Genomic DNA, 22,509 nt, shown 5'->3' on the forward strand with positions numbered 1-22,509 from the left:
GACCAAAACTACTTTCCTCTAGTAATCCTACACTAAAAATAGAGGAACTCTAGTTAACTCCACTAAAATTGGAGTTTCCGTTGAGTTTGAAGGGTCCTACAGATTCTTCGTTGAACTAAATGTGATTTTGATTAATGTTAATTGGGATTAATTATTGTTAATCCTAGATTAATGAAAATGTCTCACAGTTATGATAAATCATTGTATTAGCAGTTTATGTGGAGAAGTCACATGGTCACATTAACCATGAATGTTATGGTTGTGTACCCACCAGATGGGGGTTCGCTAGCCGTTAACGTAGGAGGTTTTGGGTGGTTTTCACATGGAGCATTGAATGTTGCGATTCGTGGTTATGTAACGTTGATTGTCTGATAAACCGTATGTGCCAGAGAGTTCACATGGGAGGGCTGGCCCACCGGCTTCCCCTCTTAACCCCCAACCACAAAAATTATAAAGTTTAAATATATGTGATGAAAGTTATGGTTAAGAAACATAGCGTGGGTTCAATGGTATGTCGTGGAGTTTTTTTGGAGCAGGTCCTAGGTGTTAGAAAAATTATATATTACAAAGTAATTGAACACATAAAATATATTGTAGAAATATAAACAAAGAAAATGCATAAGACAAGAGGGATATATATATACGTGGTTCACCCAATTTGGGCTACATGCACGGAGAAACAACCAGTCCTTCCTTTTATATTATCCAACAAAATTAAGAGATATAACCTACAACAGATCCATTGTAATTCCCTCTTTTCTCTCACACAATATCTTCTCTCTTTCTCGCTTAGAATACAGATATACATAGACGTAATACAATTCGCTCATATATTGCAAGGGGTTGCCTTCTAGGGAAAAAGACCCTAAATTAAACATAACTTCTACATTCATATCTCTGCCTAATGAACGACCTAGATTGACTATGAAATTACAACATTTTACAGGGCAATTTTACATCTATTTTTAGCTTCGGGGGTGCTACCCCTGATCCCCCACCAGGGGGGATCCCAAAGATCAGAGTCACCCTGCCTAGACCCCCCCTTACATCGTAAATTTTACGGGTGACGTTGCCGCCACATTACAAACTAGGGTCCAATGTGGTGATATGTCTAAACAAGGAAGATAATCAGGCTCCACACCCAACAATTTCCCACTTGGATACTGATTATAGCAACTCCACTACTACTTAATTTGCTGGTAAACGACTCCAATTTGCACCTAGTTGTTTCTCATCTTCTTCATCATACTTGAAGACTAATTGAAACTGAGAAGAATCTTAGTTTCTCCCTGATTATAACTTTTTTTAACATATCTCTAGGATTCTGGCTAGTGTCTATCCTTTCCAGCTTCAGTTGTCCATCTTCCAATGTTGGCCGTATGAAATGGTACTTCATATATTTATGTTTAGTCTTGGAATGAAATGCAGAGTTCTTTGCAAGATGTATGACACTCTGGCTATCATTGTATAACCTGCCCAACTCTTGCTTCTTACCCAATTCATCCAGAAACCTTTGTAACCAAATCATTTCATTACTAGCCTTTGTAGGATCAACATACTTTGCTTCCGTTGTTGAGAGTGCAACAAGGCTTTGCAATTTTGAGACCCAAATCATAGCTATTCCAGCTACAGTAAGGACATACTTTGTGGTTCTCCTCTTTTTATCTCTATGACCCGCCATATCTGCATCAACATATCCCTGTAGTGCAATGTTTGAACCACCAAAACATAATGCTTGATTTTTTGTACCTCTCAAATACCTGAGAATCCACTTCACTACCATTCAATGTTCTTTTCTTGGATTGTTCATGCACCAGCTTACAACTCCCACTGCATGTGCAATATCAGGCCTTTTGTAGACCATTTCATACATTAAGCTTCCAAATGATGATGCATATGGGACTTTAGACATATAATCTGTTTCTTCCCGAGTCTTGGGACACATTTCCTTACTTAGTTTGAAATGGCTAGCCCAAGGTATACAAAATTGTTTTTCATTCTGCATATTAAACCTTTTCAACACCTTTTGTATGTACTCACTCTAAGACAATGTTAATTTGTGATTCTTCGTATCTCTAGTTATTCTCATACCAAGGATTTGTTTTGCAGTACCCAAATCCTTCATTGAAAATTAGTTTTCCAATTTTCTTTTGACCACACTTATTTCTTGCATGTTAGAACCTGCAACAAGCATGTCATCTATGTACAATAGCAATATAATAAAACTTCCATCATTTTTCCTTATGATCAGAGTGACATCTAGTATAACCTTGTTCATACATAAACCTGTCAAATTTTATATACGAATGCCTTGGAGCCTATTTTAAGCCATGCAAGCTCTTCTTCAACGTTCACACTAGTTTCTCCTTCCCTTTTTCCTCATATCCTTGTGGTTATTGCATATATATATCTTCCTCCAAATCCCCATGGAGAAAGCTTGTCTTTACATCTAACTGCTCAAGATGTAGATCTTCAGCTAATACTAGACTTAAAATAGTTCTGATTGAAGTCATTTTAACTACAGGAGAAAATATCTCATCAAAGTCTATACCCTTTTTCTGTGTGAACCCTTTCACCACAAGTTTAGCTTTAACCTGTTTCTACCTCCATCTTATTCCTTCAACTTGTAAACCCATTTATTTTGCAATGTTGTTTTACCTGTAGAAAACTTGGCTAAGTCCTAAGTCTGGTTATGTGCCAAGGATTCCATCTCCTCTTTCATGTCTTGCTCCCACTTCTTCCTGGTTTCTACCCGCACTGCTTCTCATTACATTATGGTTCACTAGAATTAGTCAAAAATACATATTATAATGAAGAAGAGTATCGTTCATGGGGTTTAGTTATCTTGGTAAATATTCTAACACCACTTTTAGGTGTTTGAGGTGCTTGTCATTGTTGTGGTTGATGTTGTTGTTCTGGTTGTTGATCATTATGGTTTTCAAGCGCAATTAGTTTTTCTGTGATCTCATAAAGCACTGTGTATTCTACGTTTTCTTTTTCCTATTTCTTTTCCTGCAGCTGATCCTTATACAAAACGTTTTCATTGAATATCACATCTCTGCTTAATGATTTTGTGTTTTTAATAATCATAAAAGTGATAACCAGAATCATTAACACCATATCCAATAAAGGTACATTTCTTTGATTTTGCCTCAAGCTTTTTTCAATTTTCTTATTAATGTGGACAAAGGATTCACAACCAAAAGTCTTTAAAAATGAGTAGTTTACCTTTTTATCTCTCCATGCCTCCTATGGAATAACACCATCCAAGGAACTTGAAGGCCCTCTGTTTATTAGATAAACAACAGTACCTACATCATCTACCCAAAATTGTAAAGGAAATCCTGCATGCAATCTCATGAACCTTGCATGCTCCATTATTGCCTTGTTCATCCTTTCTGACACACTGCTTTCTTGAGCTATCTTCTCTCTGTGAATTCCATTCTCCGAACAGTACCTATCAAACTCATTGCTACAATATTCACCTCCATTGTCTGATCTGAGACACTTCAACCTTTTTCCTATTTCATTTTCAACCAAAGCTTTCCATTTCTTTAAAGTATCAAATACATCAAATTTATTTTCAATACAATAAATCCAAGTTTTTCTGGTTGCATCATCAATAAAAGTAACCTAATAATGAGAGCTATTTAGAGATGATACCTAATCAGGTCCCCATACATCTATATCCACAAGCTCTAATTTTTCGCTCTTCTTTTCTTTCCCAACTCTGAGGAATCTGACACTCTTCCATTTTTGATAAACACAATTCCCACAAAACTTTAAGTCCACATGCTTCAATCCTGGCAACAAATTTCTAGAGTGAAGGATCTGCATCCCCTTATTACTCATGTTCCTGAGCCTATGATGCCACAATGCCGTAGCTTCTCATGTAGAGGTTAAAGAATTAACAGAATTAGAAATACCATTACCTAAATACAATGTACCAACATTTTCTCCTTTTGCTATTACCAGGGTTGCTTTAGAGACCGTCCAGGTTTTATCTGTAAAGTAGTCACACAACCTTCACCTCCAAACTGCCCTATTTAAATCATATTTTTCTTCAAATCTAGAACATGCCTTACCTCCTTTAATAGCTATTGATTTTCGTTCTGTTGTTTTATGAAAACTGTACCCATTCCAATGATTTTATAGGTTTTATCATCACCCAATCGAACCTATCTGTTGTTGGGAAAAGTATCCAATACGGAATGACCCTATCCCACTCTAAGGGCGATAGTACCTCAGCAACAACTGAATGCAAAGCTATTCAAGATTACTTCTTTATGAGATGTAAGAGAGAGGAGAAAGGGATCCACTAACCGTTATCTTCCGCTAATGGTTGATCCAATCTTCCCTCTTTGCTGCTTGCTCCCAGCTCCCTGCTCTTTCACTGGCCCAGCTACACAAAGATCCTGTAAAAGCATAAGAAAGGGAAACTACAAGAAGCATACATCCATAATTGATTCAAGGATTAGAATAAATCAAATATACAAGTATCAATACGCCACAGAGACACATGCATATAGAAGAACCTCAAATACTTTATTAATGGAAGAAGTAAAGTTCTGAGAGTGTTACAACCATAAGAGGCCCAATCCAGCAACACCTCCCAGCAGAAAGAAATCTCCTCTTCACCTCCTTCAAAGCAATCACCCAATAGTTCTATACTCAAACCAACAGTACTTCCTTACATTCACAAGATTCCAGCCTCCATAGACCTCATGAGAGAGCTCTATATATAGGAGTTTTGGAAAAAGGATGAGTCAGCTTGAGGCTGGCATGAAGCTGACTAGTGTCCTCTCCCACTTTAGTTATACTTCAGTTCTTGAGTCCACTTGGAGTTTCTTGCTTCCACTTGGAGATCTAGATCCTCTTACTCATCACAAGGCGAATTCCCTGATCCAAGCGTCATCTTGGAAGCTTCCTGGGCATTTGACACCTTGCAGAATGACTGTGCCACTTGGCCAATCTCGCCCAGCGCAGGTAGCCTTCATTGATTTTGACATTCAGCGCAGGTACAGATTGGAGCAGTTGACATTCAGCGCAGATGCTCAGTGGAGCAGCTGACATGATCCAGAAATAGCTTGTTTTTGAGTGTTTTCAGGTGGAGAACTGATTTTCAGTGCTGTGGTTTGATGACCTTGTTCCTCTAGGGGTAAGAACAACATGTTTAGGGACTTTGGATCCCTCAAATTATTGACATTTCATGCTTCATGCTGTTAGGCACAAAAATGTCTATAACAGTTGCCCCCTAAAGTATGAGGTCGTTTATCGGGTGAAATGCTTTATCAGGAGGATCCGAAGTTCATTCAATCGCTGAGAGGTGCCCTGTAATAAAATAAAATACAATACATTATTTTTCATTCTTCTTTCATGATCTAGCTGAGGCGGGCATTCTCATGCTCACCTTTATAAATTCATTTTGGTACATATAACAGACGACCGTCTGATGATAGACTGATAATTCTCTGCTGAAATTATCATCCCTTGAGTAGGATGATCATCTGCTGCAATAATGTACATATCAAATGTCTTTATATTTCCTGAATATATATCGTAGCCCAGATGGATGAAACTAGATCCAGGGTCTTCAAACTCGTTCGATCTTCACTCTAAAGTACAAGTCGTTCCATGTGAGAATTGCGCTGAAGTCGAACATGGAAAGACATCGCTTGATTACCGGTCGATAATGTAAACCGTTAACAAGCGCGAGAGGAATCACCAATAATGACAATGACCCTCAAGGTACTGCAGTACAATTCACGTGATGTGAATGAAGGACTTGGCATCGAACACCACGCAAAATCTTCTGGTCGAAGGTCATTAATGTATACCTGTCGCCGGAAGTGAGAAACTTGCCATTGAGGCATGCAAGCTTCAAAGTACTGAGGGGGTTTGTCCCTAGATCAACTTCCTGGATAATGAGCTGAAGTCAACAAGAAGTGATCCGTCAAAGGAGGGCCTTAATGAATCCCACATCAATGACACGGAATGGAGCTAATGATTTTAGTGGAGGTGAAAACAATCTGTGAGATATGATTCAGGGTGGCGATCATGGGTGGATGAAGGATAATGTATGGCAGTGGATGGGACACGGTTGACTCTTTCTGAACACATCTCTTGAACATATAACGACACTGATGTGATGGATCGGTAGCATTACCCCAAATACAGATGGTTTGGCGAGGACCATGGTGATGAGACCGGTGAATGAAACAACCTAACTCGATGTGATACGGAGGACAAAGCGCCATGTTCAAGAGCGAATTGCTACCATTAAAGCTTTGAGGTTCTCCCAATTTTTCCCCTATCATTTCTGACCAATACCTCTTTATTTTTGTCAAGCTTGAGGAGGATAACATATGCTTGTTCTATAACCTGCCCTTCGGGCAAGCCCATCACTATGTTTTAACGAGCCTAGCGATAGGGAAACTCGTTCTCGTCTAAAGACAAGTTTGTCGCTATTTAATCATTTTAACGAGTCTAGCAACAAGGACAACTCGGTCCTTTTCATTTTTAGAGAGTCTGAAAAGGTACAGAAAGTTAACTCCAAAATTCCTTTTTCGTCATCTAATCCGTTAAGTCCGAAAAAGTATAAAACGATACAGAAGGGATGAGTTTTCGATAACTTTAACGAGCCGAATAAAACAAGCGCTCGACCTTTTTGTGCAATAATCCCTCAGGTCCAAAAAGATTAAAATCTAGAGGAGGGATAGCTCTCCGGGTCGTTTAACGAGCTGGAAGGCCAAAACTCGGCAATCTTTTCATATTTTACGAGTCCGTTGAAAAGAGCTTAAAGAAGACTCGTCTTTTGAGGAACGAGTGATGAACAGGGATAGCAGCTGATTCCAGGTACAGGTTGGAATTTTCCAATCACATCAGTGTCACAAGGATGGCTAGGTGAAATCACTCTTCGCAGCTGTTCCTCAAAATGGGTAAACAATCATATGGAGGTGAACGATCGGCCAAATGAAAGTGGAGGTGGTAGGTGCAAAACACGACCAAGGCTTTTGTTGTTGATCGGGTTACATAATTAATGGTTATTTACCGAGATGGGTTCATTTTTTAACGAGCTTGAATGCGCCAAAACGCTGCTCAATCTTATGTTTATTTTTTAACGAGCATGAACTATGTGCTAAAACTGCTCGGTGATAAGTTCGCATGCCCCCAGCATAATAACGCAAATCGAGGTGCATGCCCCCCAAGCTTCGTTGCATTCAACTCGGTGGTTGGAATGAAGGTTTACCTTTGAGAAAGGGGATTTGTTTCATTTTTTAATGAGGTTGACCCAAGATAAGAACCGTCCTCTGACTCCTTGTTTCATTTTTTAATGAGGTTGACACGAGATAAGAACCGTCCTCGGAGTCCAAATCCATCAGACGTAGAAGGTTTCATATTCCACTGTGGCCACTTCCGCCAGATTACTTGGAGGTGGTAGGGAAAAAGTACCCATTAAGGCAGGGTCTTTTAGCAGACCTACTCCGATATTTTGGAGCGAATGATTCCTTCCATGGATCATTGGAATGTTTCCCGTAACTTGTGGACTGTTGGGGAGAAAAGTTTGTTGGTCGACGATTGTAATTCCTCCTTGGAAGGGAAATGCAATCTTCCTGAAGTAGGTCGACACAACTGCGGCCATGGCATAGATCCATGGTCTTCCAAGTAGGATGTTGTAATCGAGGTTTCCATTAATTACTTCAACATCAATTCCTACTGTTTCCCCCCCCAGTTCAACTTGCAAGTTACTTAAAATCCCGTATGGAGTGTATGATCATCCATCAAATGCTTTTAACGTCGTTGACGATTTCGACAGGGGTGGTTGTCACTCGGAATTAGTCAATAGTGCAGACACAACCGACCTTCCTAGAAGTCTAAGACATTCTAATGACAAACAAAACAAACTAGAGCTATCCTTCTCTAAACATGCATTATGATATGAGAAATCAAGTGTTTTGTTCTTACCTTTGTCCAAGCGCTGTTGTAGAAGTCCAAGCTTTGTTGATCTGGATGAGCTCCTCCTTTTCTCCAAAACCTGCAATCACCAACAGACAAACCATTAAATAGCACCTGATTATAACATAAAACAAAGCATATTCAACATATAGACCAAGGAGTACATGAAATAACTCATAAACAACAAGTTATTGAGAAGAATGGACTAATTTGCATTAAAGGTAATCAAAAGGAACCATTACAACTTGAGCCTTGGTATTGTGCAAGCTCCTTCCAAGGTCCACAAGAGTTCTCCTTTACTTTGACAAAGCTCACCCACTTCCAAATACAACAAGCAAAGATGACAATCTCTCCTCACAAGCTTCTAAATGGGAGTCCTAATTCCTGCAGCATTTACCCTTAGAAATGTATAGCTTTCAACCTCCTCTCCTTCTAGCCCAATGCCTGTATTTATAGTGTTCAAGAGGAAGTTAATCAGGTCCACCATCAATAGGATAATCCCCTCTTTGGTTGGGATAGCTCCCCTATTGATGGGATAAGTTCCTCTTTGGTAGGAGTGCATGAACCATCTGGAGGCACTCAATACACGTCGAACAACCTTCTAGAATGCTCTAGAAATGACCACAAGTGACTTTTTAAAGATGAAACTTGCGCATTTTAACCTTTTCAGGGGGACGCACCTGCACCTTTACATACAGAGCATCCAAAGATGAAGCTTTTGTGAACCTTGGGTGTGTCCCCGCAGGTAAGGTTGAGAGAACCTGCGTCCCCATAGATAAATACATTTAAAAAGACTTTCTCTCTTTTTTGGAGTTTGACATGGAGAGCAGAGGCATAAGACTTGCCTAAGAGGGTAGTATGACTGTTGATAGAGTCATCCTAACTGTAAATAGTCATGGTGACATTTTTTAGTGTAACAGATTGCCCCCTAAAGTGCGAAGCCTGGAATAGATTAGGGTTTTGTATTATCTAGGAAGGGTGAAGCACTTTATCATTTCAAGGATTATCTCGCAGAGAGCCTGGTTAGAACCTGCAATTTTCAACACAAAATACATGTATAAGATTATATCATCACTGAGGTAGGCATTCCCATACTCAGATTAAAACTTTAACTAACAGACTAACTACTCTGATATAGGAATGATCTTGCAGTACATCATAATCATAGACTTTTGTAGACACAGTATGGACGCAGCCATCTGTTTATGCTTAGTCTACTTAGATAATGAATACAAAACTCCTCGCAGCCTGGATGGTAAAGAATCGATCCATGGTCTTCATTTCTACTTCTCGAATTGGTACGATTCTAGCCATGCGAATAAATGAGTTGATGTCGAACATGGTAGAAACCACTTGATTACCAGTCGATGATTTGAACTGTTAACAAGCGTGAGAGAGACCACCAGTAATGTCAATGGTTCTCAAAGTACCCAGTACAATCCATGAGATGTGAATGAATGAGTTGATGTCGAACATTTCACGGAATCCTTCGATCGAAAGTCAGTGATGTAAACTGACGTCAAAGGCGAGAAACCTGCCATTGATGCATGCAAACTTCAAGGTACTGACGATTTCTAAGTCATCTCTCTAGATAATGTGTTGATGTCGATAGAAAGCGACCCGTTGCAGGCAAGCCCACAACACGAAATCATTGTTCAAGTTGAAGAAATGTTGCTATAAGGACTGACTCAGGGATGGTCAAATGGATGACAAGTATTTTGCAGATGAAAGTTTTGCTTGCAGACCCCTTGAAAACATAACGACACGACAGATGGCTTGGTGCTGAATAACTCAAAGTTAATCCCCGGAACCCGGCTGAAGACTTTCAAAGTGGTTTGACCAACTGTGAGGTAAAGGATTTCCCAACCCAGGTGAATGAAAAGTGTCGTGTTCAAGAGTGGTAATAAAGTTTCTTCTAAGACAAAATGTAACAAATAGGCTCATTCTTCTCTCTTTTCCCCCACCATTTCTGGAAAGTACCTCTTTATTTTTAACAAGCTTGAGGAGGATAACATATGCTTGATTATAAGCTCATCCTTCGGATGAGTCCAACCTAGTTTTGATTCGAACCCTAGGAAGGAGTGGTTCATTCTTGTTTGTAATTGAACAGGTCCTTTACTTTGAAATGTTTAACGAGCCCAGTATAGGAGAAACTTGGTGTTTTTCAATTTTAAAGAGTCTGAAAAACTTAAGAAGACTCCAAGTTGAACTTTTTCGTAGATTTGTGTCCCTCAAGCCCGAAAAAGTATAAAATAATACCTGGGGGAACCGCTTGATCTTGCGACCAAGGAGTACTTTCATAATTAGTGTCACTGACCTGAAAAGTAAAAAGCGATCAAAAACACGTCATTTTATTTCCGTATCGAGTTTGAAACGACAAAAACCCGGCAATCTTTTCCTGATTTTACGGTCAGAAAAGAGCTATAAGGGGATTGTCTTTTAATTCCGTTTTAACTAGTGTAAAAGAAACGCTCGGCAATCATTTCATTTTTTAGGAGTCAGAAAAGGGCTTAAAAGATGACTCTGATATTTTGGTTCGTGAAAAATGACAATTTTCCCTCTAAGTCCCTTTGTCCTGCACAAAAGCAACACATTATTCATACATGTTTAAGATAGGCGAAAATACATCGAAAAACATCTTTCCATGGTGAAAAATGAACAAATTCATCCAAAAAACCTATAAAAAGACTTTTTACCATGTCATTTTTACCGTTTGACTGTTGAGGTTGAAAAAAGAGCTTTTGGCAAGAAACTTCCCGTGGTCGCTGCGGAAAATCCGACTGTCAGAATCGAACGCCGTCTCTTCCAGGTATTTTACAACATCCTACTCTTCAATTTCATCCGATTAAAGTTGATTTTTAGGTTTTAGTTTTGTTTTTTGGGGGGTTTACGTTTTAGAATGCGCCCCTCGGTGGACGCAGGTGCCCTTCGGGTGACCTGCGTCCCCCGACTTTTTCCTATACAGGAAAATGGTCGGGGAACGCAGCCCACCTTCAGGCCAGCTGCGTCCAGACGCCCTGTGTTGTAAACGCGGGGTGCGTCCTCCGTGAAAGGCGGATTTTAAAACCCCAATCTCCACAAATAACCATTCAAATTTCCCCAAATCAGTTCTAATCATTGTTTCTTGGTGTGTAGGGCACTCACCATGTTGGATTGGAGAGAAAGAGAGCATGAAGACGTTGATTTAGCTGCAATTGAACATCAACCTTCCATTGATGCCCTAAAAGAATGCGGGCTATATAAATACTGGGCCATACCTGGCATGAGGGCTCAGGTAAGATTCTTAGAATGGCTGGTTGAGAGATGGAATGTTCAAGAGCAATGCTTTTACATAGGAGGGCACCAGCTCGAGATAGAGCCCTCGGATGTATACTTTCTCACTGGCTTGCCAAATAGAGGCGAGCAACACAATCTAGCTGGGACTAGGCCGGGAAGCCAATCCCTTGTTAGTCTCCGGGAAGATTGGTGCACACCTGGTGCACACCATTCGAAAGGCGTGGAGATCAAACACATCTCTCTGCGCGAACTCAAAGTTATAGCATTCACGGTTACCAGAATCTGCGGCGCAGCCGCTTTACACATTGCTTCCGAGTCCTAAATGCGGATGGCAATTGACTGTTACCAAGGCACCATTTTCAACTGGTGTGATGCTGTGTCGGCTAACGTGAAGAGCCAACTGACTAAGGCAAAGAACAGACGACTGAAAACTTTTGGATATGGGCCTTTAGTCGTGAGCTTTGCTTTAGAGAGAGTTCCGATGCTGATCCCTCAGCAACTCACTGTTGGTATCTTGGGTCCTTGGGAGCCAAAGATGGTACGATGGGTTGCGGTGATGGCCCGACATCCTGACGAGGGCGCGGCAGTTGTTCGATTTTCTGATAGTTACTTTCACTGGTTGGAGGACCAGGTTTTCTCAATCCAGGACTTTCCGTATGTCGGAGTAGATTTTCGAGGTGATCCGGACATGGTTCTTCCACAGGGAGAACAATGGGATGATAGAGGTACTTTATTTTTCACAAGTTTTCAAATTATGCATTTTTTTTTGTTTTTTATATATATCGTCTCAAAACTGACAGTAAAATTTTCAAAATGGAGATGTTGGTCCACAGCGCCCAGCCAACCTCCGGCCTTTTGAGAGAAGACATCCAGTTGCACCGGTACCGGCCCCACAGGACGCGGCGGCTGCAGAGGTACTAGCTGAGTTGGAGCATGATCTAGAGCGTCTGACGGCGGATATGCCTGAGACTACTATGGATGATATTCCTATCAGACTTCAGCGCTATGTAGTCGCGGTCCCTGGACCGTTTAGGAGATTTTTGCGTAAGGTAGCCCGTGCAGTGGTGTCGTATAGGGAGCACCACCAGTGATTGGCTAGTCACTTTGTAGACACATGTGACATTTTTGACTTTTTGTACTTTATCATTTTTGCCGATCATAAGGTGTTTTTCAACCTATGATCGAAGACGATGTATATTTTTTGACACACTCCTATCTATATATATATCACTATTACCGGCTTATCTTGTTTAACATGTATGATGAAATGTTTTTAAATTTACTTGCATGATTATCGTAAATGTCTGTCCAACACTCGAGAAGCAATTGCATCTGCTAATGTATTTAAAGACCTTGGAATATGCTGATATTCAATGTAATCAAATTCACGTTCCAAGAGACGCACTCTCAAAAACAACCTTAATAACATAGGATTTCTAATGGCATAAACTCTATTAAGCTGTAATACAACAAGTTCAGAATCTAACCTCACTATCAAACGTCGAATTCCAAATGAAATAGATTCGGATAATAATTCAACCACTGCACTGTATTCTGCAATGTTGTTCGTTGTTTGACTAAGGCTTACCCCATGCATAGAAACTAACTCGTCAGAGGGTGAATAGATAACCCAAGCTGCGGAAGAGATATTCTGTGTACTACGACAAGCACCATCAGCAAATCCAATGTATGTTTGGAGAGGCGTTGACATCTGCAATATCAAGAGTAAAACCAAGATAAGCCAGAATAGCGACGAAAAAACACACTCGCTAAGCTAAGCACACTGACTAACTAACAAACATACTAGCTAGAAAGAAAACCTAACCTAACTAAAACTTCTCCATACCCACCATTTAAGCATAATACCTCTTTAAGTAAAGTCCATTTCTGGGTTTGCCCAAAGAGTCCCCATAAAAATCTACCAGCTCATAAGCCCCTTTTGCTAGCTTTCGCTTTACAATATAGGGTCCATGCCCCATAGGAACGAATTTTCCAGCACCTAGCTTATCGTTAGCTTGATCATATAAAAGCACTAGGTCTCCCTCCGAAAAACTTCGAGGGGTCACATTTCTATCATACTGAGCTTTCATTCGCTTTGCGTGAGTCTCGATTGCCAATGCAGCGTCACGTCGAGTCTCATCTAATTTAGCTAAGTACAATAAACATTTCTCCTCTTCGGAAGTAGCTGGGAGTAATTCGACAGCCATTTGAAGTGATGGGATTTCGCATTCAATGGGTAACACAGCTTCCAAGCCATAAACTAGCTGGAAAGGAGTGAACCCTGTTGAGGTTTTCACTGAGGTTCGGTATGCCCATAGCGCCGAAAATAACATGTTGTGCCAATTCGACCGATGAATACCAATGGTTCGTCGGATCATGATAACCAGAACTTTGTTGATAGACTCAACCAAACCATTGGCTTGCGGATAATAAGGAGTGGAGCTATCGTGGCGCAAACCAAGCTGGCTTGTAAGCTCAGTCATCATGATGTTTCGAAAATGGCTCCCATGGTCAGTAATGATTGCTTGTGGGACACCAAACCTAGTTATAATATGATTGAATACGAAAACTGCAGTTGTTTTGCCGCTTGCGTCGAATGTAGGCATCGCCTCGGCCCATTTAGTGAAATAATCAACCGCGAGGATGATATACGCATGCTCCCCGGCCGAGTGAGGGTTACAAGTAATAAAGTCGATACCCCATTTGGCGAATGGACCAACGACAATTATAGGGTGGAGAGGAGCAGGCGGTGTGCGCATCTTTCGATCAAACACTTGGCAGTTGTGGCACTTCTGGACTGCAATGATACAATCCTTAAACATAGATGGCCAGAAGTAACCAGCGCGCAACACCTTCTGAGTTGTGGCATACCCAGACATATCACCGCCACATGCTCCAGAGTGACAATCATTCAATACCCTCTCAGCCTCTTCGTGAGTTAAACAACGTCGAAAAACTAAGTCTGCCCCGCGGCGATAAAGTGTATCTCCAATAATTTTGTATTGCTGGGATTGAAACCGAATTTTTCGACGTTCCGCCTTTGAAGCTTCAGGCCGAAAGGTTTGGGTTTGGAGATAGATGATTATATCCCCGTACCACGGATCTAAAGTACTGATAAGAAACAAAGATTCGTCCGCAATGGACTCCTCTGCCACAGTCTCTGTGTCAGTACGCGGGAAGTCACACATCAATTCCGCAAAAACTAAGGATTTCTTAGACTTGGACTTCTCGAACTCCAAGTCGAACTCTTGCAGGATAACGATCCATTTAGAGTACTTGCCCCCTAGCAGTTGTTTTGTCAAAATGTAAATCATAGGGTTGCAATCCGAAATAACTGTAGTTTTACGGAGAAGAATGTAGTGACGAAAACGCTGGACAGCTTGAACAGCTGCCAGGGCCAATTTCTCCACATGCGAATATTTTAGCTCAGTGGGATTTAAGGTCCTACTGAGATAATATATCACATGCTCCGCTCCGAATTCATCTTCTTGAACTAACACCATTCCAATGGTGGAATGCGAAGCTGCGAGGTATAAGAAGTAGTCCTGGTTGTAGTTGGGAGGATGCAACAACGGTGCATGGGTCAACGCGTGTTTAAGTGCATCAAAAGATTGTTGGGCAATCTCGTCCCAAAAGAATTGAATGTTCTGTTTCAACAACCGTGTAAAACCTTTAGTGACCTCGGCGTAGTTTGGGATGAATCGGCGTAAAAAGTTCGCTTTCCCTTGCAAACTTTGGAGTTGGCGCAAACTCGAAGGAGGAGGCAATTTGATGATAGCCTCGACTTTCGAGGGATCGACGCGAATGCCGGCTTTTGAAACAACAAATCCCAGCAATCGACCTGTTTCTATACAGAAAACACATTTGTGGGGATTCAACCGAATTCGATAATGCCTACACCTCATAAAGATTGCTCGTAGGTGGACAAGGTGATCAGCTCGATGTAATGAATGAGCAGGCAAATCATCGAGATACGGTTGCACAATGTGCTTGATGTCATGAAATGCGTAAGACATCGCCCGTTGAAAAGTGGCCCCGGCATTCTTAAGCCCAAAAGGTAATTTGCAATAAGAAAATGTCCCCCATGGACAAATGAATGCTGTTTTTGGTTGGTCGGCAGGTAGAATATTGATTTGATTATAGCCCGAAAAACCATCCATGAAGGAAAACATTTCACTTTCGGCACAATCATCAATAATTTGATCGATATAAGGCGTAGGATAGTTGTATTTTGGACAAGCTCGATTGATATCCCTATAGTCGATACAGATTCGTATTGTTCCTTGTTTCTTATTGACTAGAACAATATTCGATACCCAATCCGTTAACGGGATCGGATAAATGAAACCTGCTTTCAACAACTTTTCGACTTCTACTTTAATCGCAGCTGCTTTTCAAGGGTGAATCTGACGCAACCGTTGCCGGACGGGTTTAGCATCCGGGTAGGTTTTTATTTCATGAACAACAATGGCAGGATCGATTCCGGGCACTTCCTCGTAAGACCAGGCAAACACATCGCGGAATTCTTGGAATAGGGCCTTGTAAGTTTGGATTTCATTGTCTGTACATGCGGCACCTATATGAATGTTCTCCTCAATTCCGGGCTTCACTGAAATATCAATGGGAATAGTACGAGAAATATTCCCTAAATTCAACTCTGAATCAGAATGTTTCGTTGGATCCTGAGCGTCTTTGACATATTCAGCGGTAAAGATAGATGAAAAATCATTTTCAAATGCATCATCCTTAGGTAAAAACGAAGATCTGTGATGGAGATCCTCCCATGGTAGATCGTCTACACTTAGGATTTCGCGAAGTTGTTCGTCAGATGACACGACTTCGGGAAATGCTATCCGTTCTAAGGTTGAGGTGAAAAGTGATTCTTCACTGACCACATTCATTTGGTCGATCTCGGTTGAATGATAGTCGGTAAAAGACATGAGAGCTTCATAAGCAATTTCATATGGACTCAAGGGCATAGCATCACCGAATGAGTCTATCTCAGAGTCAGATGGGACAATCCAAGGATCATCATAAATAATGTTTTCTGATGTAATCATATGAATTGTTGCAAATGAAGGTTCTACGCTGAGTGGAGGGAGAGGAAAAGTTCCCAGTAAACCGGAATCCTTAACTAAACCTACACCAACGTCCCTATAAGGGATTTTCGTCTTACCGACATGCTGGATACTCTCTGAAGAGGCTGGGTCGGATGAAAAGTATGTTAGCTGATCAATAGTCACGATCTTAACGTTATGTGGAAATTTAATTACTCTGAAGACCGATGAAACGACCGCCGTCATAGCATATGACCAACTTCGACCCAAAAGAAGGTTGTAGTCTAGAGGGGCATCAACCACTTCCACATCCAGACTAACGGTTTTACCTTCTACCCCTATAGGCAATTCCTGTAGAATACCAAACGAACGGAACCCACGGCCATCAAAGGCCTTAAGGATGGTGGGGGATTGGTTCAACGAAGGAGAACCAAGGGATCTCCAACATTGAATCGACATAATACACGTAGAAGCTCCCTCATCAATCACAGTCCTATGAATAGGCCTGTTTTTGACTATCACTGGAATTTGGAAAGCCATTTGATGGGGGAGATGCGGTGTACTATTTTCTAGATTGAAGATTATTAGATTCGGGTCCTGAACATCAACAGCTCCTATAGCCGACAAAAGCAATTTTCGTTGTGCTGGGCATGATTGCAACACTTCTAACGCCGACATTGTTGAGGGTGAAACAGCTAAGTCCTCAACAATGTTGTAATTCTGGGCCGCTCTCGCATGTGGATTGAAAGTAGACCTTCGAAGTACACCCTTGGCGGGTGTTTTAATTACTAAGTCCGGGTTAGGTTTATCGATCTGTAGTGGATCGGAACCAGGAGCTGAGGTTGATGGGTTAGAGTGAGAAGATTCTGCTTCCTTACCATCAACAGGATTCTTACTACCATAATCTTGCGATCGAGTCGCAATCCTCACATGAGACATCATCAAAATGGGTTCTTCACTGGCATTCGAGGAAGAACCTATCATCTTATTCTCCTACTCCGGAAATGGATTTTTTAACACAGCAGGAGTGGGAGAACCTTTGACTATTTTCACAACCTCGGCCCGATGAGGGCAATCTCTCGTAAAATGATCCTCTTCACAAATAAGACAAGGATATCGAGGTTTGCGCTTTTCGTCATTGGTTTCCGACTTTTTGGTTTTCTCCTTCGGAGCCTTGTCTGCTTTAGCCTTCTTCTTTCCTTTCTTCTTTCCACCGTTTTTTGATTTGGCCGTAGATGACTCTACAACGTGAATATCGGCGGTAAGTTCAGGAGAAGACTCTCCTGTCGGGGAATCGGGCAAAGTGATAATAGGAGTAGTTGAAGCCTTGGAAGACTTCTTCTTGCTCTTTGTATTCACGATACCAATCATACCATCAGCGGCATGAGATCCCGAAGGAGCAACAGCGATTTGATTCGACTTTGGAAGATCCGGAATCTTCTCGTGTAATGTACCCGACTGAGTGTAAACTAAGTCAAGGTATTGTGCCTGAGCAATGACTTGCTCCTCAGTAACTACTCCGGCCTTAGCTACATCTTCAGTAATCTTCAGTAATAATGATTTAACAAACCATTCAGCTAAGATTTGGTCTGGGATAAAAACTTTCACTAGCCTTCTTCGACGTCTCCACTCATGAATGTGATCAGAAATATACGTGGACGTTGATTGTTTTAGTGAAGTTAATAACTCCGTGCCGTTATCGTATCTGACCGGCAACTGAAAGTGAGTTAAGAACGAGGTAGCTAACTGGCTAAAATTGTAAAAAGAGGCCCGTGGTAACTCAATGTACCACTTGGCTGCGAGACCAATGAGTGTACGCTGGAAAAGACGTAAGCGGATCGAATCATCCGAGATAGAATTTGAAGCACACCAGAGGTGGTAAGTCATCACGTGATTGGACGGATCCTCTCCAGACTTACCTTCGAACTTGGGTATATCGCTAGGCAACTTATTTGGCATTGGCGGCCAGAACGGAAGATATTGAATTGGATCGTTCGTTAGGCGCGTCAAGTCTGGTAAATCCAAAGTTGCGATAAACGGTAACTGCCGGTTAGGATCTCTAAAACTCTGGGTCACAATACCGGCCCCAGGAGGAGGATATCCAGGATAACTAGGAACAAGAGTCGCATTTGGGATATTATATCCTCCTGGAAAACCAGGATTAACCGGACCGTACTGGGGTTGCTGAGGTTGTTGATAAGTGTACCCAGGATACGGTTGATACTGGTAAACCGGTTGTTGGACAGCTTGCCCAGGTTGGTACTGTCCCTGGTACGGAGGTTGAACAAATTGAGGTTGAGTAGTGACAACCGTACTTATACCAGGCTGGCCTACAGGCATCTGGACCGTGGTTTGAATCGTAGATCCAGACAACGGTAAAGATGTCTGAGGAGTGGTTACAGAGACAGTAGAAACCGGAGCCGTCGATACTCCAGAAGTAAGTATGGTAGATGTGGCGGTAGTTGCAGCAGCCGTTTGAGATGGAGTACTAGGTGCAATTGGCGGCTGAGTAACTACCGAAGTTACAGAAGTTTGAACACTTGACTGGACAGGTTGCGGTTGCTTGGGTGGACCAGAAACTACGGGTTGTCCAGCTTGAGGTACCGATTGTATACTTGGCTACAACACCTGTTGACCCTGTGACGGATCCCACACTAACATTCCAGGGTATTGACCTATAACAGGTTGAGGATACTGAGATCCATAGCCGGATTGAGGATAGGATTGATAACTGTAAGGTGTAGTTCCCATACCTTGACCATATGATTGACCTTGAGGTGGTTGATAACCTTGACCTGAGTATTGACCTTGAGGTTGATAACCTTGAGGTAAATACGGGTACTGGGGTTGACCTTGACCTTGAGGTTGGTACCCTTGAGGTTGATACCCTTGGGGTTGATACCCTTGGGGTTGCCATCCTTGAGGTTGCCATCCTTGAGGTTGATATTGATACTGAGGTTGACCTTGGGGTACATATTGAGGCTGGGGTTGACCTTGAGGCATGTATTGCGCCATAGGCGCGTACTGACCTTGAGGTTGCCCCCCAGACACAAATGATGTACCTTGAGGTTGCCCCCCAGGCATTAACTAAGGCTGCCCCCCAGGCGGTAATTGGCCACCTTGAGGTTGGGAAATGGGAACTGAACCTGACATCATGTAAATGTCTCCTACACCCAATGGTATATTACCACTGTTTCCAACTAATAACCCATGATCAACGGGTTGAGGAGATGCCCCCGCAAAGGTACCAGAAAGAGATTGATACCCAGTGGGAACAAAAGGACCGCCGTGTAAGAAAGATTCAGGACTTTGTGTAAACACGGACGACTGACCAGACATATTTACAGGAGTATGAATACCTCCAGGTGGAAAAGGAGTACGAGGTGTGGAAAAACCTAGCCCAAAGTTGTCTAAATAATTGGTTAACGAAAGGTACCAAGTAGTACTTCTAGGAGGACTGTAAAAGATAGATTCACGCTCTCTTAGATCAATAGTAAGTTGATCTTCAAGGTTAGAGACGCCTATTTCTTCCTCTGGAGCAAGTTCTTCAATAGCAATCAAACCAGTAGGAAGATTTTCGGTGATAATTCTTTCTATTCTCGGTGAATCAGAAACACTAGAAGTCGGAGTAACAGGTTCAGATATTTCTGGTTCTTCGCCTGTATCACTAGCAGACGAAAAACTACCAACAAGCTCAGAAACTGTAACAGCTTCGGGATTATAACCTGTCTCTAAACTTCGGTAATCTGGATGGACCACCAAGGAAGATTCTCCTTCTTCAGGTGAACCTACTCTACTGCCACTAGGAGGAGTTACAAGGACCTTCAACCCTTCGTACTGACCCGGAACGTCTTCAGGAGATCCACCTCGCGATCTACGGAGTTTTCTTAACAAATTTGTTCCGGTAACAATTTCAGGTGACTTGCCCCGAAGTCTACGGGACTGTCTCGGTAATTCCGCCACAGCTAAAAACTTTTAACTACTACACACGAAAACAAAATAAAATTTCAAATCAAACCACCTAAAGTCTCTAAAGAACCAAACAAATTTGAATCACACACCTAAAGAATCTAGGGCGTCAAACCAAACACAAACAGTAGCCTTCCAGACCGAAAGCGCTAGTTGGTGATGAAGCCCAACCTCGCTGGATTCAGTACAGAAGTGGCGGGTGGAACAGTTACCCCGGCAACCTGCTTAATGAATAGACTGGACCAAGTTTCTCCACTTTAACCGTCTCGAGTGAAGTGAACCCCCCAGAAAATCCAAGTGAGTCTAGCCGATGTCTGCTCCAGGTACAATGGGACCTTCCCTCCACCGTCACCTCGGTAGAATCCTAAAGATAATGGTCACTAAGGTTACCAACCACAACAAATGCACCTGGGGGAACAGTCTAAACTCTGACAGCACGCAAGGGCAGAGTAGCAAGCTCAATCCCCTTGCCGGCTCCTTGACAATAATCCAAGGTTTACCGACAAGTGACCCCTGGCTCCTCGACAATGGTTAATCCGAGGTTTACCGTTCGTAATACGTGCGTGTCTAGCGTCGTTTCCAACGAGGGGGGATTGATCCCCTCACTGGTTCGGACACGAGCTCGTGCTTCTCCTTTAAGAGGAGCTTTCCCAGAGTACAAGTGAGACAATTGGATTTATTCTATCACAAGATAAGCTACTTGTTTGGTTTTGTTTTCTTGGAGAGTTAATTACTCACCTACTCCAAGACACTAGCCTGATCTAAATTGGTGTTTCAGAGCCCTAGTAAATAAAAGTTACTACGTCGATTTTACTTTAAGCGTTAATTTTATGGTTTTTCTTTAAAGACAAAAGGTAGTGGAAGTGAAACCAATGGTGTGTAGACTCGACTCAAACCACTACAAAGATGCACCTAAGATGATTTACGCTACTTTCCTTTTTCAATGAAATTCTTAACTAAGAGAGTTGAGAGAATGCAAATTTTAGAGAAAACAACTTTCTTAATTAAGACAATCAAAGAAACAATTATCTTTATCTTTTCAAGCATACAAACATGACCACTCCTTACGTGTACGAAAAAACTCTTTTTCTTTCAAAACTTTTCAAAGCTACTTGAAACAAAACTTTTCAAAGGAGATGTTTTTGTATTTTCTCTTTTTAATAAAGAATATAAACCTATCTTAACAAAAATAATCTTGAAAGCTATAAAATCTATGAAAACTTGACTCACAAACAAATCAAAATGGAAATTACTCTAAGCAAACCTAACAAGGCAAAAGCTGACAAAGATGATTCTAGGTTGTTTTACTTGACCAAAATCAAATCAAGGACCAGCTAATGCAGAATCAAAAGACTAGTCAAAACAAAACTCAAATCTTTTTGTTCTTTTTGTAAAATGGAATTCAAGACTTAAACAACAAGCACTTTGAAATTAGCCCAAGAGACAACTCAATGGTAAGTTGCTCTCATAGGTAGACTTTATGACAGGTCTGACTTCTTAGAATGCTGACAAAACCAGAGAGATCTAAGGCTTGACAACTTCTACCGCCAAAGTCACTACAAGACCTACTCAAAATCAAACCCTAGGGCTTATACTTCGATGAAATCCACTAAAACACTCAATGCTATCGAAACAAGTTCAGGTGAAGATCTTTGACAAGGGACTAATGAATCTGGGCAGTAAAAACTAAGAAAAAACAAAATCTAAGAGCAAAAAATGCAAAAAATGGAATTTTCTCAAATTTTAGCAGGGGATGCAGGCAACCCGTTAGCACAGGTGCGGGCCCACTCTATGCACACAGCAAAAGTGCGTCAAGGGACGCACTGTGCAGCACTCAGAGGGTGCGTCCTACTGAAAGACTCAAGAAAAACCAAAATGAATCTAATCCTAAGCTAACCCACCCACAGACAAAGTCACAGAGCCAAAACCAGAAAAATAAACCAATTTTCTCAAAGCAAAGTTCACACAAAGGAAAAACTTTTCTCATCAATGGAATCCCCAGCGGAGTCGCCAATTTGTCACTCGGAATCACTCAATAGTGTGGACACAACCGACCTTCCTAGAAGTCTAAGACATTCTAATGACAAACAAAACAAACTAGAGCTATCCTTCTCTAAACATGCATTATGATATGAGAAATCAAGTGTTTTGTTCTTACCTTTGTCCAAACGCTGTTGTAGAAGTCCAAGCTTTGTTGATCTGGATGAGCTCCTCCTTTTCTCCAAAACCTGCAATCACCAACAGTCAAACC

This window comes from Pinus tabuliformis, chromosome 5_1, assembly GCF_031772625.1.
Source record: "Pinus tabuliformis cultivar Carrire ecotype Pingquan chromosome 5_1, CPIR1, whole genome shotgun sequence".
NCBI classification, from domain to species: Eukaryota; Viridiplantae; Streptophyta; class Pinopsida; order Pinales; family Pinaceae; genus Pinus; species Pinus tabuliformis.